We start from the raw sequence: 17334 nt of genomic DNA, 5'->3' as shown, positions 1-17334 counted from the left end.
CCAAAATTTGGTTTGGTCATTACTCATTTGTGTGAGCCATGTAGGATCTGACGTGGCCACGCTGACCCCTATCAACCATTCTAGCTACATGGGCCTGGCCCAATACCTAGTTTACTATTTAAAATGTCTTATTTGTTTGGGTTGAAGCAATTTTTTTTGCTAGAAGCACGCATATCTCAGGGTAGGCCCATTAAAAATAAGTACAACAGAATAAAAGATTGCAAATAAAATGTATATTTCATTTCAGTAGCATATCAAATCAAATACAATACATCATCCACTGACTCCATGCATTAAGGTTCAATGCCTAACAAGAGCACATCAAAATAAATTTTACACGTGCATAGTAGAATACTTCTGCAAAAACACCTGCAAGGTTCTAGTATATAAGGTTCAACGCATTAAGGTTCATCCTCTTCCTCTACACAATATGCTCCTGTCATTGCCGCCTGCAAGAAGAAAATGATGGTATCTGAAAAACAAGTAAGGAGCATGTCCAAATTAGGAGTATACCAAAACAATATGAGTTTTGGAGCCTAATTAGCATTTTTTCTCATATACATATTTCTTTAGTATAATAACTAAATGTATGTTGGAACACCAGCTATTTCTTGTATCAGATATAGCACCAATTCTATTTCATGGTATTAAAATTGTGTAATGCTTCAGCCCCAGCTAACCAATATATCTAGTAGTCTCCGTACTCAAGTTAGAATATATTTGATATGGAGTCATCAAATGCACTCTCTGCAAACATTTATATTCAATGGCGGTAGATAAATATTGCTAAATTGACTACATGCCCTGCGATGCTCATGTTACACATCATTCATAATTACAAACTTTGGGATGGATCCCAGAGTCCCTAATAGTCCATCATGGATATGTGAGCGCACCATTGTAGAGCCTTATGAAATGGCGTGCTTTCAAAAAAAAAACTAATGAAATGGCAGATTTAGCATTGCTTGACATCTCTTACTTGTGCACATGTGTGTGAATAAAATAGCACCTAAATTAAGCTAGATAAATGTGTGTGCACATGTGTATTTTCTAGGGGATTTACACTGCAAATCTTAAATCTTGGTCACATACACTGTAATTCAGCATAAACTCATCAGTTTTACTGGTGTAAATCAGTGGATACTTGCAATAGAATTAGTATGTACGTAATATGTATTTTCTAGGGAATTGACATTATAAATCTTGGTCACTTAGACTCTAATTCAACATAAGATTATCAGTTTTACTATCGTAAATCAGTGGGTACTTGTAGTGTAATTATTGTATATGTAATCTGTATTTTCTAGGGGATTTACACTATTTTCTTGGGGATTTACACTGTAAATCTTGGACTCTTAGTTTTTTACAGTGATGGTGACCTGTAATTACAGTGCCATTTCCTCTATATGTGGACTGTAATTTCTAGGGGATTTACATTGTAATTCTTGGACTCTTGCACTGTAATTCTAGGTAATTTAAAGTGTATGTACACCAGTTTAGGGTACTTGCAGCCTTGTTTTCATTGGAAGTTTAGCACTAAATATCTATCATTTTTTGATTGTTTTAATGCTACCACTACCACTGCATATTTTCTGATTTTCAATGGGTTTGGCCCTTGTGTGGATTGCAAGCTAATGGGCAGCTGGTTGATGTGATCCAGGACTCCAGGTTCAGATGAAACCGGGTCAGAGTTTAACCCGATCCATTTTTTTAGAAATACAGAACATACGGTTGCCGCGGGGAAGGGCTGGACATACAGGTGGCATCTGTTTATTTGTTGGGAAATATGAATGTTGTCGAATAGAAAAACAGTCAAATGTGAAATAGTCAGTCCCTAAAAATAGGTATACCTCAACTAAAATTGTAGCTAAAACAACTTCATGCACCATATAACTACACTAAGACAATTAAATGGTGAAACTTCCACATTAAGACAATTACTTTGCTTTAAATTAGGATCCAGAAAAATGTATATATGTTCAGTTAACGTGGGAGATTGTTTGTGTAAAAGAGTCAAATTTATACCATGTAACTTACATGATAGATGAGCTGAGTATAAATATATATCATCGTAAAATTATACAAAAGATTAGGCTATCTATAATGCAAAAAATAGATTGCGGCTAGATAAGCTAGATAGTACGTACTTACATGCAGGTAAAAAGATTGATTTCTTCTGGCTGCCGAGATGCACACGTCGAATGCACGCTCGATTGGCCTAAATATGTGTGTACGCCAACCTCCTAAACATGCACCTGATCAGTATTTTCTGTTGGAGATGCAATCAAACCTATGGAGGAGAAATGATATTCAGTTGCAGGGACACAATACCAAGGGTAAGAGAGGTTGCGATTGGGAGAGAGAGCCACCGGTGATCAACTCAGTGAGCTACCTCGTGCACATCTACCCAGATTAAATCAATCATCATCAAGTGCATGTATGTGTGTTTATGTAAGGAAGCAATTAACCTTCTTACCTATTGTACGTGGGTGTGTCCCTCGTCCAAAAGAACCTGCAGCAAGGAGTACGCGCCATGTAAGTGTGCCGGAAGGAAAGATTCAACCAACAACACATGTTCAGTTCCCTCGTCAGTATTGTGTACTGTATTTTGGACTGCTTACCTATTTAGACAATACTAAACTTGGGTGTGTCCCTCGTCCAAAAGCACCTGCAGCAAGGAGTACACTCTGAATCATGCGTCCATGGAAAAAAAGATCAGGAACTGGATTAGTTACCCCTGGTGTCTAGTAGAGGCTGCCGGACTAGAGATCTCGTGCAGAACCAAGGGGCCATGGACTTTTTGGTGCCGGAGAAGCCGATGCCGCCGACCAGTACAGGCGAAAGACGACACCGGCAAGCAACCTTCATGTATAAGGGAGCAAGGCAGAGAGGAGCACCGTCGGGAGCAGGGGTGGCCTTGGGTCGATGGCGACGGGGCGGTGGCAACGGCGTCGGAAGCAATGCAGCTCAACGGCCATGGACGGACGGAGGAATCCTAGAGTTTCCAGATTAGACTGCTCCAAGCTATCCACGAACTCCTCCCTTGAAAACCACAATAGAGTAAGCAGCGGCGGCGAGTAATCAGGGAATCCATCGAACCACGAAAACCCAGACACGAGATCTGGTGAGGGAAGGGAAGGATGGAGGCTCGCGGCGGGAGAGGCTGGAGGGTCACGGGAGAGGAGGGCGGACGGGGCTGGAGCTAGGGTTAGGGTCTGGTTTGTGGTGGAAGGGATTTTTTACCCTGTTGGCCTGTTCGCTAAATGGCTTGCTCAAGTCCGGGTGGATATTGGATTTAGGGAATATGGACCCATATTGTTGTCTCTAGGTGCATTTTTGATTGCGTAAAAAAATTGTACTTATTATTTCCCTCAAAAGAAAGCTGTATTTTTTATTGAGTGTTGTGGGTGGTAACACTTTTCATTCAATTATGATATGATTTGGCATTACTAAAAAATTCACCCACATTGTTTTCCATCACCACAAGTTGAATGGAATACTATTGCCAATTAACGATAATATGTATAACCAACACAAAGTGCTCATCATCGATGGTAGTTTGTCTTAACCAAGAAGAAACCATCATTGTACTCTTCGATCGGAGAACTTTTACACCTTCTCCACACTACTTATCTGAAATTTTACAACAACTATGTTAAAAATGAGGCATGAGTTCATGTTTAAGTTTTTATTGTTTGAAACACCAAGTTAAGGTACCCTATAATACCTTCCGTATTAGCATGTGCTCATATATTTCATTGTGGTAATTATATTGTACTTTCTAAAATATTTAGGATATTAAAATGAATAATTATAATTTATTGGTATTTATCTAATACTATTTATGCCATCCATATATGTAAAAACAAAGTCCAACTCTCTATGGGGTTCTTGTTGTTGTTGCTCTTCTTCGACATAAATAACATTAGACAATTTATTGGTATTTATCTAATATGATGTACGCCATCCATTATTTAAACCATCCATATATGTAAAAACAACGACAACAGTGACAACAAAGTCCCACTCTCTAATATTATTTATCTAATGTTATTTATGCCATCCATACATGACACATAGGCAAAATTGATGAGGTGTCGTCCAGTCAACTCCAGTAATATGATTACGACGTTATATTTGGTCATGCTAGCACCGAAATATGAGCATAAGCACTTTGGCACATCTTAATGACCATTTTGTGCAATAGGATCATGACCTTATGGACAAAAAGGTCATAACGTTATGGGGTTTGGACCCTCTTAGACTTCCCACGACTAACCTCTGAAATTTGGTCATGGATCTATGACCAATTAAACCATCGTCATTTTTTGGGTCGTAATTGAACGTTTTTCTTGTAGTGGAACCACCATCAGTCATTAGATATCTAGGGACTCCAAATCTAGGGAAAATAACTTCTTTAGGCATCCTGATAGAGGTGTTGTGATCAGCACTACTAGTTGGGATAGCTTCTACCCACTTAGTAACGTAATCAACAACAACTAGGATATGAGTATACCCATTGGATTTTGGAAAAGGTCCCATATAATCAAAACCCCAAACGTCAAATGGTTCAATGACAAGTGAATAATTCATAGGCATTTCCTGACTTTTACTGATATTACCTATTCTTTGACATACGTCACAAGACAAGACAAACTTACAGGTATCCTTGAAGAGAGTGGGCCAATAGAAACCTGATTCCAATACCTTGTGTGCAGTTCTATCTCCCGCATGGTGTCCTCCGTAAGCCTCGGAGTTACACTTCTGTAGGATCTGTCCCTGTTCATGTTCAGGTACACCACGTCTAATATAACCATCTACTCCTTCCTTATAAAGGTGAGATTCATCCCAAAAGTAATGTCTCAAATGAAAGAAGAATTTCTTCTTTTGCTGGTATGTGAAACTAGGTGGTATATATTTGCCAACGATATAATTTGCATAATCAGCATATCACGGTGTACTACATGAAGTATTGATGACATGCAATTGCTCATCAGCATATCACGGTGTACTACATGAAGCTTAGGGAAATCGGCGAGGAGATTGCTCGGCTCCTAGCTGTCGAGTTAATCCGCGAGGTCTACCACTCCGAGTTGTTGACGAATGTGTTCCTGGTGCCAAAGGAGAACAATTCACTCCGAATGTGTATTGACTTCAAGCACCTCAATCGGGCCTGCCCAAAGGACCACTTCCCTCTACCCCGCATAGATGGAATCGTAGATTCCACTACGGGGTGTGAACACTTGTCGTTCTTGGATGCATACTTCGAGTACCAGCAAATCCGGATGTATAGACCTGACGAAACAAAGACATCCTTTGTCACCCCATTCGGGTGTTTTTGTTACACGAGGAGGGCATTCGGTCTCAAAAATGCTAGAGCTACATTCTAGCGTATGATTCGAAATGTCTTCAGGAACATATCAGACGGAATGTCAAAGCATACATGGACGACATCATGGTCAAGTCCAGGAAAGGTTCCGACCTCCAAGCCGATCTCGCCGATACCTTTGCAAACCTTCGATGCTTCGGGATTAAATTGAACCCAGCCAAATGCACCTTCGGTGTACCAGCTGGTAAACTACTCAGTTTCCTTGTTTCCAAACAAGGTATCAATGCCAATCCCGACAAGATCGAAGCCATCGTCCAGATGAGACGGCCGGAGCACATCCACGATATGCAGAGTCTTACGGGCTTCCTTGCAGCCCTGAGCCGCTTCATCTCAACACTCAGTGAGAAGGCCCTGCCTCTTTATCGATTGATGAAGAAATCTGACAAATTCGAGTGGACTCATGAAGCGCAGGTCGGACTCGACCAACTCAGAGCTCAGCTTTCCACGCAGCCAGTGTTGGCTGCTCCAAGCAACCGAGATCCCTTGCTCTTGTACATTGCTGCCACTAGAAAAGTGGTTAGCACCGTACTCACCATAGAGCCTGAAGAAGCTAGCATAGCATACAAGGTACAAAGGCCAATCTACTACATTTCCAAAGTGTTGACACCTTCAAAACAAAGGTATTCGCATTACTAGAAGGTGGTATGTGAGATCTACCTGACTTTGAAGAAGGTGGTCCACTATTTTCAAGATCACTCGGTCACTATCATGAGTGACCCTCCCTTGGCAGAAATTCTAAACAATCGGGATGCAACCGGCCGTGCGGCCAAATGGGCGATTGAACTCCTACGACTGGAGATCAAGTTTGAGGCCAAGAAAGCAATCAAGTATTAGGCCCTGGCAGACTTTCTTGCCAAGTGGGTAGAGCAAGAGCATCCGATCGAGTCGTTCCCGAGCATTGGACCATGTTCTTGGATGGATCCAAGATGCTCCATGGCTCGGGGCTGGAGTGGTCCTTGTTTCCCCTGGAGAGATCGATTGAGCTACGTTCTCAAAATTTGATTCGATTTGTCCAACAAAGAGGTCGATTATGAGGCCCTCCTGTATGGGCTCCGCATGGACATCTCACTCAACATCCACCGATTGATGGTTTTTGGCGACACGGATCTTGTTGTCAACCAAGTCATGAAGGAATGGGACATCCAAAGCCCAGCAATGACAATCTACTTCAACGCGGTCAGAAAGCTGGAGAACAACTTCAAAGGATTGGAACTACACCATGTGCCCGAGGCAAGAACCAAGCGGCCAACAACTTGGCAATGATCGGGTCCACTTGGAAGATCGTTCCGAAGGGCGTGTTCCTCAAGCACCTACGCGCCCGCTCGGTCAAGTAGGATCCCTTCATTAAAGAGCCCCCACAAGAAATCGGACCGTCTAATCCGGCTGAGATCGACACCCCGGCCGTGTTTGACCTCGTCCATGAGATGCAGGTCATCACTCTCGGATGGACACAACCTTATCTAGTTTACTTGCTCCGCAAGAGCTTCTCGAGAACAAAGAGGAAGCCCGTCAGATAGTTCAGCGGTCTAAAAGCTTTCGAAGTAATCGACGACAATCTGTACAAGAAGAGCGTTCGAAGAGTCAGCCAGAAGTGCATTTCTCCAGAGGAAGGACAACAAATCCTGCAGGAGATCCACTTAGGAACCTGTGGACACCATGCATCCTCTCGGATCATGGTGGCCAAGGCATTCCGAGCATGTTTTTATTGCCCCCGAGCCAACGAGGAAGCAAGAGTCTTGGTGGACCTGTGTGTCGGGTGCCAGTGCTAAAAGAATCAGTCGTACAAGCCTGCATCTGCACTGAAGACGATTCCGCTCACCTGGCCATTTGCCATAACGGGCCTCGACAAGGTAGGCCCTTTGCACGCCAGGTCGAGTGGATTCACCCACATGCTAGTCGCAGTGGATAGGTTCACAATGTGGGTCAAAGCTAAACCCATCAAAAACATGGACGAGGCGACTGCCATGAGCTTCATTCGACCGATTATCTTCAAATTTTGAGTCCCTCACGGCATCATCACCAACAACAGAACCAACTTCAACTCAGATGAGTTCCGCGAGTTATGCCACTCCGAGGGAACTCGGGTTAACTACGCCTCTTTGGCGCACCCGCAGTTGAATGGGCAGGTGGAACGGGCGACTGGCATGAAACTTCAAGGACTGAAACCCCGACTGGCGAGAGACCTCAAATACGCCGCTGGATCTTGGGTTCAAGAATTAACATCCGTCGTGTGGGGTATGCGAACGACTACGAATTGTTCAACCAGGCATAGTCCATTCTTCATGGTGTATGGGTCGGAAGCCGTCCTGCCAAGTGACTTACGTCACAAATCTTCCCGAGTGGAGTAGTACAACGAAGCCAAAGCTGAAGCAGCATGCCAAGACAATTTGGTTCTTCTAGAGGAAGAGAGGGATCTAGCCCTCATTCGATCCATGGCATACCAGCAAGACCTTCGATGCTACCGTGACAAACAAGTCAAGGTTCGAGCGTTTCAAGAGGGGGATTTAGTCCTCCGACTAGACCTACAGAAACCCCACAAGCTGGCACCCCCACGGAAAGGACCATTGGCCATCTCCAAAGTCCTGCTCAATGGAGCATATCGACTGTACAACATCGATAACAACGTAGAGGAACCCACAACCTAGAACGCGGACCTTCTCCGCATGTTCTACACATAGAACATTCCTTTTTTCATTCATGTAATGAACCAAAATGAATATAATAATAAAGTGCTTACTTTCTTCAACTATGTTCAAACACTTCACTCTGGTTAAACACACCCAAGTGGGTGGGAAATCCTTAACTGCGAACCTGTCTTCGCTTGAGGTAAAACCGGCCTCGAGTGTAGACAATCTCCTCGCTTAGGGGCTTAGCTGCAAACGAGTTTTCGCCTAAGCCATATTCGCAAGAACAAAACCATCTTGGTACCGAACCTGTTTTCCCCTAAATTGAAACGGTCCCGAATGGAGGCAATACTTTCACTCGGACACCAAGATGAATAGGACAATCATTCCTTAGCAGGGAATCCATTTTTTCCTAGGGTAAATCCTGCCCCAAGTAGAGATAGCGTCCATGCTCTGGGGCTTAGGTGTGGACCAGCTTTCGCCTAAGTCAAAACGGTTTTCGAATGAGGGCACGATCGTCATTCGGATACCTTGATGGATAGGACCATCAATGAGTTCGCAAGAACTATCATCTTGGTAGGGAACCTGTTTCGCCTAAGGTAGACCCTTCCCCGAGTGATCGTGGAAACCTCCACACTCAGTGGCTTAGCTGCAAACCAGCTTTCACCTAAGTTAAAGTGGTTATGAATGGATGCAAGTTCTTCATTTGGATGCCAAGATAAACAAAACATAAAACTTCTTGGTAGCGAACCTGCTTGGCCTAAGGTAACACCTTCCCCGAGTGATTGTCGAAACCTCCACACTCAGGGGCTTAGCTGCGAACCAGTTTTCGCCTAACTTAAAGTGGTTCCGAATGAAGGCAATATCTCCATTCAGCTCCAAGATGAACAAAACAAATATTTCATGGTAGCGAACCTATTTCTCCTACGGTAGAACCTTCCCCAAGTGATCGTGGAAAACTCCACAATCAGGGGCTTAGCTGTGAACCAGCCTTCGCCCAAGTTAAAGTGGTTCCGAGTGAAAGCAAGATATTCATTCAGACGCCAAAATGAACAGGACAATCATCCGAAATTGCGATTCCGCTTTCTCCTACGGAGAAACAATCCCGAGTAAGGACAACCTGCGCACTCGGGGGCTTTCCCGCAAACCAGCTTTGACCTAAGTCACAAACCATCCAGATTGAGGACAACCTCCACACTCGGGGGCTTAGACGTGAACCAGCTTTCTCCCTAGTCATAAACAATCCCGAGTGAGAACAACTTCCACACTCGGGGACTCGGACATGAACCAGCTTTCGGCCAAGTATGAACAACCCCAAACAAAGATGACGAAGCGAATAAGATCCAAAATCAGCTACGGATAAACGGAATCGAGTTGAACTAATAGTATGTGAAAGAGAGGGCCCAGAACCAACTCGGAGTTTGGGGTTACATAAAATCTCTCGGCATATCGAGGAAAATTAAAGCTTAAGTGTTTTTCCTCCGAGCATCACTATGAGGCTGAAGATTCCACCGCTTCGACGAAGGTGTCAAGATCGATTCCCTCGGCGATTCGTGTGGCCGCCGCCATGAACATCTCCATGAAGTCTTCAAACTTGGAACTTTTGCGGTTGATGACCCAAAGATTCTTCATCTTCTCTTTATCCACCCCCTTGCAATGGATGCGGTTGATGTCAGCTCCTGCCCTTGCTGATGACTTCTTCCATGACTTGAGTTCACTGGGAATGGCCTTCACAAGGTTCACACCAGACTGAGCATCCTTCAGGTGAGGATCTTCAGGCACCTTCTCCTTGTCATTCTATACAACGGCCGACTAAAGAAGCTTGAAACAAGACATTAACTAATCGATGCGATCCTCCAGCCTGAGGAGAGACAAGGCAGTGCTGTCCTTCAGAAACCTTCTCTCGGGATCATCTCTTGGGATCCGACCAACCTCTATCAATCAAAACAAAGAAACTGAGACTACTGCCGACTGCTCCAGTCAACGGTAGCCTCGGGGACTACACCCAGAGGGTGCGCTCAGCACGCTCCCACTGGAAATATGGAAGAAATAAAAGGGCTCCGCACCCTACTTAACTCTGTCAAACATTCAAAGAAAAAAGACTACTGCTGACTGACACAATCGACGGTACACTCGGGGACCACACACAGTGGGTGCGCTCAGCGCACCCCCACTAACACCGAGTGGTTTTGCCTGTGGGCATGCCCACTCGGCATTCCTACTAAGGATCAGATTCAAAAATAAATACGTGCATAAAGGACTTACCCAAACATTCTTTGCCACGACTTCACTTGCATCGTATGCCTCCTTCAATCGCCCAACCATCACGTCCAGATGAGCCAAGGCCTCCTTGCGCGCCCCCTCCTGGTCCTTCGGGGTAAGGTGGAGCTAGAAGATGTTGCGATCCTTGGGGTTACATGATGAACTGGTCAGCGGATACTGTCCGAATGACGCCCGAGCCGAAGCCACCTCCTATACCCCAGGAGTCTTGGCCTTGATGTTCACTTGACTGGGAGTCAGAGCTTGTTTCAGCTCTTCTCCGGTTGCAGAAGGAACATCAGCATCGAGTTCAATCAGGTCCTGCGGCTCAGAACATATCAACAAGAAAATACAAAGACCACTCAAATATCCAAAGCCCGAATTTCGAATGGATTACTGGGAAAGCTCAAGGGTTACCTTTCGATGAAGTGACATCAACGTTAGCTCTACCTTTGTCAGAGGTCTTGGGATCCAGTGAAGCAGTCAAAGTATCAGGCCTATAACAGAAACAACACAACCCAATCATCACTTAGAAGACATTGTTCAAACTGAGACAAATCACTCGGTAAAGATACTTACGCTGAAGCCACAGGCACAACGACCTTGATGCGCAGCAGAACGGCCTTCCGAGGTTTGAAGCTCAAGATTTTGGGTTGCTTGGCAGCCTGCTCTGGTAGCGCCTCGGGCTAAGTCCGACCTCGCTTGGAGCTGCGAGTTGGCATGGCTGCTACACTCGGCTTCACCGTCAAGTGAGACTTTGAGGTGCCTGTGCGGACTCCAGGGTTCCGGCGTGCCTTTGAACAGGTCTCGACCTGGACTTCGTCAGACGACGAAGATTTGCCTCGTCACCATGCTACTCCTCGTTCTCTTCTGTCTCCTCATCGTCTCCTTCATAGTCATCGTCATCCTCTGTGCCCTTCGGAAGCTCGGTGTCTTGGTTTTCAGTGTCACTCTCCACGTCAATGGGAGAGCAATCGATCGCCAGTATGGAACTGACTAGCCTTGTGAAGGCCTGCCGAATGAAGTAAGCAAAATCACAAATGGGAGTTGAAACAACGAAGAAATTCACTCGGTACAGATGCTCGACGACTCACCTCATTCGGCTGAGTATCAGCCGGGAAAGGAAGCACATGCCTCAAGCCCCTAGGGTTATCTCTAACTAGGGTAATGGCCTTGATTTTATTCTCCACTGCCTCTTCTATGAGCTCCTCGGGATGGACTGGAGTTCGATCATCCAGCCTTTCATATTTCCACATATGTCAGTGCACTAAAGACTGGGGTCTCTAGTGCGCCATACTTGTGCACGGGCGCAAACAGCCCCTGACAGCAGGGCGTGGCAGAGCCTAGACAAGACGCACCCCCAAGATATCCAAGGCCCCGGCAAGCCTGTCTCACCGAGAAGACACCCAAGACCACATCCATTTGATGGATGTGATGAACGTACCAAGCACAAGACCCGTGTGAGCTTCCCTCGCCGGGAAGACAGCCGAAGCCCCCGGCAACATTCCTTGCCGGGACGAAGACCCAAGGCCCCGGCAAGCACCCTTGCCGGGATGACGTGGAAAAGCACTAGAGGGCGACCACCCTTGCCACAGTGCCACGGCCCCCCAAGTTCCACCGCATTCTGCATGTGCCAGCGGGGCATCTAGGTGTAGAAACACCTGGATACATGTCTTCACCAGCACTTAGCTGACATGGACAAGACGTGCATTTAATGCACCTGACAGCGGTAGATAGATAAGCACCGTTGTAGGTTCACTATAACATCTCGTGAACCTACCATCATGCACTGTAGGTGACCCCTTTGCCTACTCCATAAAGCATTATTATGCATAAAAACATTATAAATAATAGTAATAAAACATGATGCAAAATGGATGTATCAACTCCCCCAAGCTTAGAACTCTCTTGTCCTCAAGCAAAAACCAAAATCGAAAAACATGTCCACATGCTTAGAGAGAGAGGTGTCGATAAAAATGATATACAGACATAGACGCATCATGCATATTATTATAAAAGCAACAAACTTTATCATAAAACTTCACCACATCACTGTATCATATAACTTCTCATGAAAAAGTAACCATTCATCACAATATCGAAGTAGAATCATAAACTTTATTGAAAACCAACAAACTATGTTCACAACAACTTTGCAACTACAATTCATCGTCTTTTCAGGAAGGGTCTCATATCGGAGCCTTTAGGCAAGTCCACATGCTCAACATCATATAATATTCTGTGATTCCTACCACTCACGCCATACACATGAGAAAAAGTTTCAACCGGACACATAGAAAGAAAGGGGCTTTTAGTTTCACCTCCCAACGTATTCACTTCAAGGGTGATGTCAACAATAATAATTCATGCTCACCTGTATCCAACTCGATATATGTTCCTAGATCTTTCCTCATCACATGATGTTTGCAAAAAGAGAAAATAAAAAGGAATAGGCAAGAATACTTTGAGTCTTGCATAAAAATAATAGATAGACCCTTCCCAGAGGGAAGCAGAGGTTATCATGCGCTTTTTGTTTGTATGCCAAATCCCTTAGTGCAAGAGAACGTCACGTTATATTACCCCTTATGATAGCAACCTTTATTATGCAGTCTGTCGCCTTTATTAATTTTCCATCACAAGTTCGTACAACGCTCAATTTTCTCTTACACTAAATGATGCAACACATTTAGAAGCAATTTTTATTGCCTTATTGCACCAGTGACAAATTACTTGAAGCATCTTACTCAATCCATTGGTAGGTATGGTGGACTCTCAAAAAAGATTTGGGTTTAAGGTTTTGGGATGCACAAGTAGTATCTCTACTTAGTGCGGAATTTTTGGCTAGCAAATATATTGAGCAAGCACCACATGTTAAAGAATCTATGACAATATAACTTCTATGTGAATATGAAAAAGCATAAGTCATTATGTTGCCTTGCTTGTCCAACGTCAACAATTTTGGCATGTAATATTTTGATGGGGCTCATAATCATAACATATGTGTAAGATAGTGTATTTGAATGTGAATGTTCTCTTCCCTTATTAATTATTTCATGAATTGCATCATTGACCAGTGCTATGTTTGTAAATCTCCAATAATTTTACTACTTATAATTTTCCTTATATCATGTCATTACTTAACATAATATAATCATATGATATTTTTCATTTATTTCTTTTCTTTCTTTTGATTGAAACAAGGAAGTAAAGAAAGCAAAAATCTAACTAAACATTATTATATATCTCGCTTGCGATTACATAGATAGAAAGATAGATCACTAAGCAAACTATTGTAAAAGACGGTTGAACTAATTTTTACTCAAATAAATCAAAAGATAACTAAAAAACGAACTACGATAAATAAAGGCAAAGATTGTGGTGTGATACGATACCGGCACCTCCTCCAAGCTTGGATCAAGCTAAGGGGAGTGCCCATACTCGATTCTTCAAATCTCCTCTAAGGATGAAGATGAAGATGGGGGTGGTATAACTTCACACTCCAGGCTCGGAAGGTTCTCCAATCTACAGATGATACTTGGGAGGGTGATGATGTGCTCTTGTAACTAAATATTTTCACGAGTGAGATATTTATGTTGCACATGTGCCGTTTCGATGATCCGAAAAGCTTCAATTTCATTAGGGGTAAGATGATCATAGTATGGTTTAAGGTTATCTTGAAAGCACAATTGCTCCTTACGGTGGTTTTCATAATTGATCACGACATATGCATCATTGGACTATTATGTTTTTCAAGTATATTGGCTCAAGATTCAAGCTAGAAGACTCTTCATTTTATATTTGTGAGAAATCACTTTTGAGTCTATAGGAAAGCCAATACTATTGTAAGGGTGTGAGGTAGTAAAATGAACTGATTGCTCAAGTGCTCTAAGTTAGCTACAAAATACTCAGTCATATTTCCCACATAACCATTCTATAAATATCCACACACAAAAATTCGATGTCACCAACTTCCATATTTCGGACCCACTAAGTTTGACCTCAAACAGAAACCCTAGCCACTGCCACCAAGTCGGTGCAGCCGAATCCATATCGATGCTATCGAGTTTGGGTGACCAACTTTCGGGTGCCTCGGTATAGAAAATCGGAATTTCTGAGTTTGAGTATCGGTGCCACCGAGTTTGTCCATCTGACCGTTAGCTACATTGTCGGTGCCACCGAGTTTCATATATCGGTCTCACCAAGATTCGAAAGTTCACACCTTTGTGCTCATCGGTACCACCGAGATTTCAACTTCAGTGTTACCGAGTTTGCCACTTTGTGTGTAACGTTTGGATTTTTGCTGCTGCTTACATATACCCCTTCACCCACCTCTCATTCACGGGAGAACCACTCAGAACACACACTTCATATCCACATCCATTTTCTGAGAGAGAACCACCAACTCATGTGTTGAGACCAAGATATTCCACTCAATTGATTTGAATCTTGATCTCTAGCCTCGCCAAACTGCTTTCCACCAAATCCACCTCTCCTACCCATACATATCCTGTGAGCGAGTGATTTCGTGTTCATGAGACTATCTTTAGAAGGACAAGAGCAAGGAGTTCATTGATCTACCACATCTATTACCTTTTGGAGGGTGGTGGCTCCTAGATTGGTTAGGTGTCGCTTGGGAGCCTCCTACTTTGTGTTGTGGAGTTGAACCAAGATGTTTGTAATGGCAAGGGGATTGCCTACTTCGTGAAGATCTACTATGAGTAAGGCTAGTCCTCCGTGGACGGAAGCCATGGTGGAATAGACAAGGTCGCTTCTTTGTGGACCCTTCGTGGGTGCAGCCCTCCGTGGACTCCCACAGCTGTTACCCTTCATTGGTTCAAGTCTCCACTAACATGGACGTACGATAGCGCCACCTATCGTAACCATGCCAAAAATTGTCATGTCAACCCCATGCTTTTGATCTCCCTACCTTACTCCTTTACTTTACACTTGCATCTTTTACTTTCCACCGCTACACTCATATAACTGCATGTGTAGGGTGTACTTGGCTTGCTATAACTTCTATGGCTGCCTCTCAACTAAAATTGGGAAAAGCAAAAAAAAAATCTTGTCAAGTAGTATAATCACCCCTATAGATATACTTTCGATCCTACAAGTTGTATCAGAGCTTTGGTCTCCATTTCATTGGTTTAACAACCTAGGAGAGTAGGGCGTCTAGTGAGGGTAACTATCACCGTAGAGGTCCTTACTTCGATGGCACTAATTTTGCTAGTTGTAAGCATAAGATGAAAATGCATATACTTGGTTTTAATCCTCATGTTTGGGTTGTTATTCGTGTTGGTGTGCAAGGTGATTTCTTTGGAGAAGGGCGTGAACTAGATCGTGATGCGACAATTGATGAACTCAAGATGTTGCAACTTATTCAACAAAATCAACCGCCTTGAGAATGCAGAAGAGATTTGGGATACTTAGATCGATATGCATGAAGGTATCTGTCAGAGAATCTAAGTTGGATGTGCTACAAAGTCAGCTTGACAAGTTCAAGATGAAGGATGGTGAAGGTTTCACTGAAATGTACTCTAGAATATGTCTCATCACCAATGAGATTATCGGCTTAGGAAGTGAAGAGATGACCGACAAATTCATCATCAATAATATACTTAGAGGTCTTGATGTAAAGTATGACACACTGTGCACATTGATTCAAATGATGCCAAACTACAAAGATATCAATCCAACTGAAGTCATTGGTAGGATTGTCGCTCATGAGATGTCTCTCAAGGACAATGATGAGCTGCACAAAAAGTCAAGAAGTGCTTACAAAGCTTCATGTGATGCTCCCGCTACTTCAAAGGATAGAGATAAGCCTCATGGTCAGAAAATTTAACAAGTTCTACAAGAGTAGAGACAAAGAGAGAAGCTCAAATCCAAGACATGATGGGAAGCGTTCGTCCAGTTGTGACCGAAACTGCTACAATTGTGGGATGCCTGGACACTAGTCCACTGCGTATTTAGCTCTCTACAAACAAAGGGAAGAGTCACCTCGAAGACGAAGCTTAAGATATGAGTCACCTCGCAGAGAGAGATGGAGTAGAGAAGATCATTATGAACGAGGTGACTCATGGAGAGGCAACGAATCGGAGAAGAAGGACAAATACACCAAGAGCATCTCAAGAAGAGGACATCAAGCTCATGTTGATGAATGGGTTTCCGGCTCCAAGTCTGATCACCACTCCGAGAGAACCTATCACTCCACTCCGACTATAGTCGAGATGAAGGTATTGCCGACATTGCACTTATTTCCTCAAACTCCTAAGACCTATTTGATTCACCAAATGAGGGCTTCGCAAAATTCTTCATGGCTAAAGGCCCAAGATATCACATCCCGAGTATCTCGATTTTAATAGTGAAGAGGATGACTTGTTAGGAGAAGATGACTTGCTCTTCGATAAAACTAGTGATTGAAATGAAATAAACTTGCTAATTATCAAGCTGTTCAAGAGAAATTGAATGATGATGATAAGAAAGAGATTGAACAGCTAACTCAAGAATTAAACACTCTTAAGTTAGCTCATGAAACTGCGCTAGAAGATCATAAAGAGCTTGCAAGAACCCATGAGAAACTACGCTTCGAGAAGCTCAACTTGGAGCAGGAGCATGATTTCCTAAAAGAAATCAATGATGATTTTGAAAGAAGAGTTCTTGTTATCTAGCGAAATGACTACTCTTGTCTACTTTTGTTCCACAAGTTAAACCTGAGAACACTAGTAACAAATGCAAGAAAGTTTCTTCATCTAGTAACAACAATGCTAAAGCTGAACCTAATATTGTTGCTAGTAGCTCTCTTGATTTCACTAATGATTCTCTTAGCAATGTTATACTTGATCAAGAAAATGATTTATTGAAAGGGATTATAGGTATTGGCATATTCAAGAGTCTTTCCGGAAATTGAGGAAATTGTGCGCAAGTGAAAGTGCGTTATATCGACTAGAGGGGGTGAATAGGAGATTTTTAGAATTTCATCACTAAGGAAATTCCTTTTGAGGAAATTCCTCACTGATGACTAACTTACAGCGGAAACAGTAAAGGATCAGGAGTGCAATG

The 17334-nt window shown here is 43.3% G+C and overlaps 1 long non-coding RNA gene across 1 annotated transcript; it reads right to left on the bottom strand.

Moving 5' to 3' along the window:
• Window positions 1-218: 218 nt before the first annotated feature.
• Window positions 219-3197, bottom strand: LOC123446455. Its single transcript, XR_006631358.1, has 5 exons — window positions 2736-3197; window positions 2622-2668; window positions 2477-2512; window positions 2152-2290; window positions 219-472 (listed from the first exon to the last, which is right to left on the bottom strand). It is a non-coding gene; the product is annotated as an uncharacterized LOC123446455 (long non-coding RNA).
• Window positions 3198-17334: the final 14137 nt, after the last annotated feature.

The sequence above is a fragment of the Hordeum vulgare genome, chromosome 4H, assembly GCF_904849725.1.
Source record: "Hordeum vulgare subsp. vulgare chromosome 4H, MorexV3_pseudomolecules_assembly, whole genome shotgun sequence".
In the NCBI taxonomy this organism is placed as follows: Eukaryota; Viridiplantae; Streptophyta; class Magnoliopsida; order Poales; family Poaceae; genus Hordeum; species Hordeum vulgare.
The sequence above is the reverse complement of the archived record's forward strand: the minus strand, read 5'-3'. Positions and strand labels throughout refer to the sequence as shown.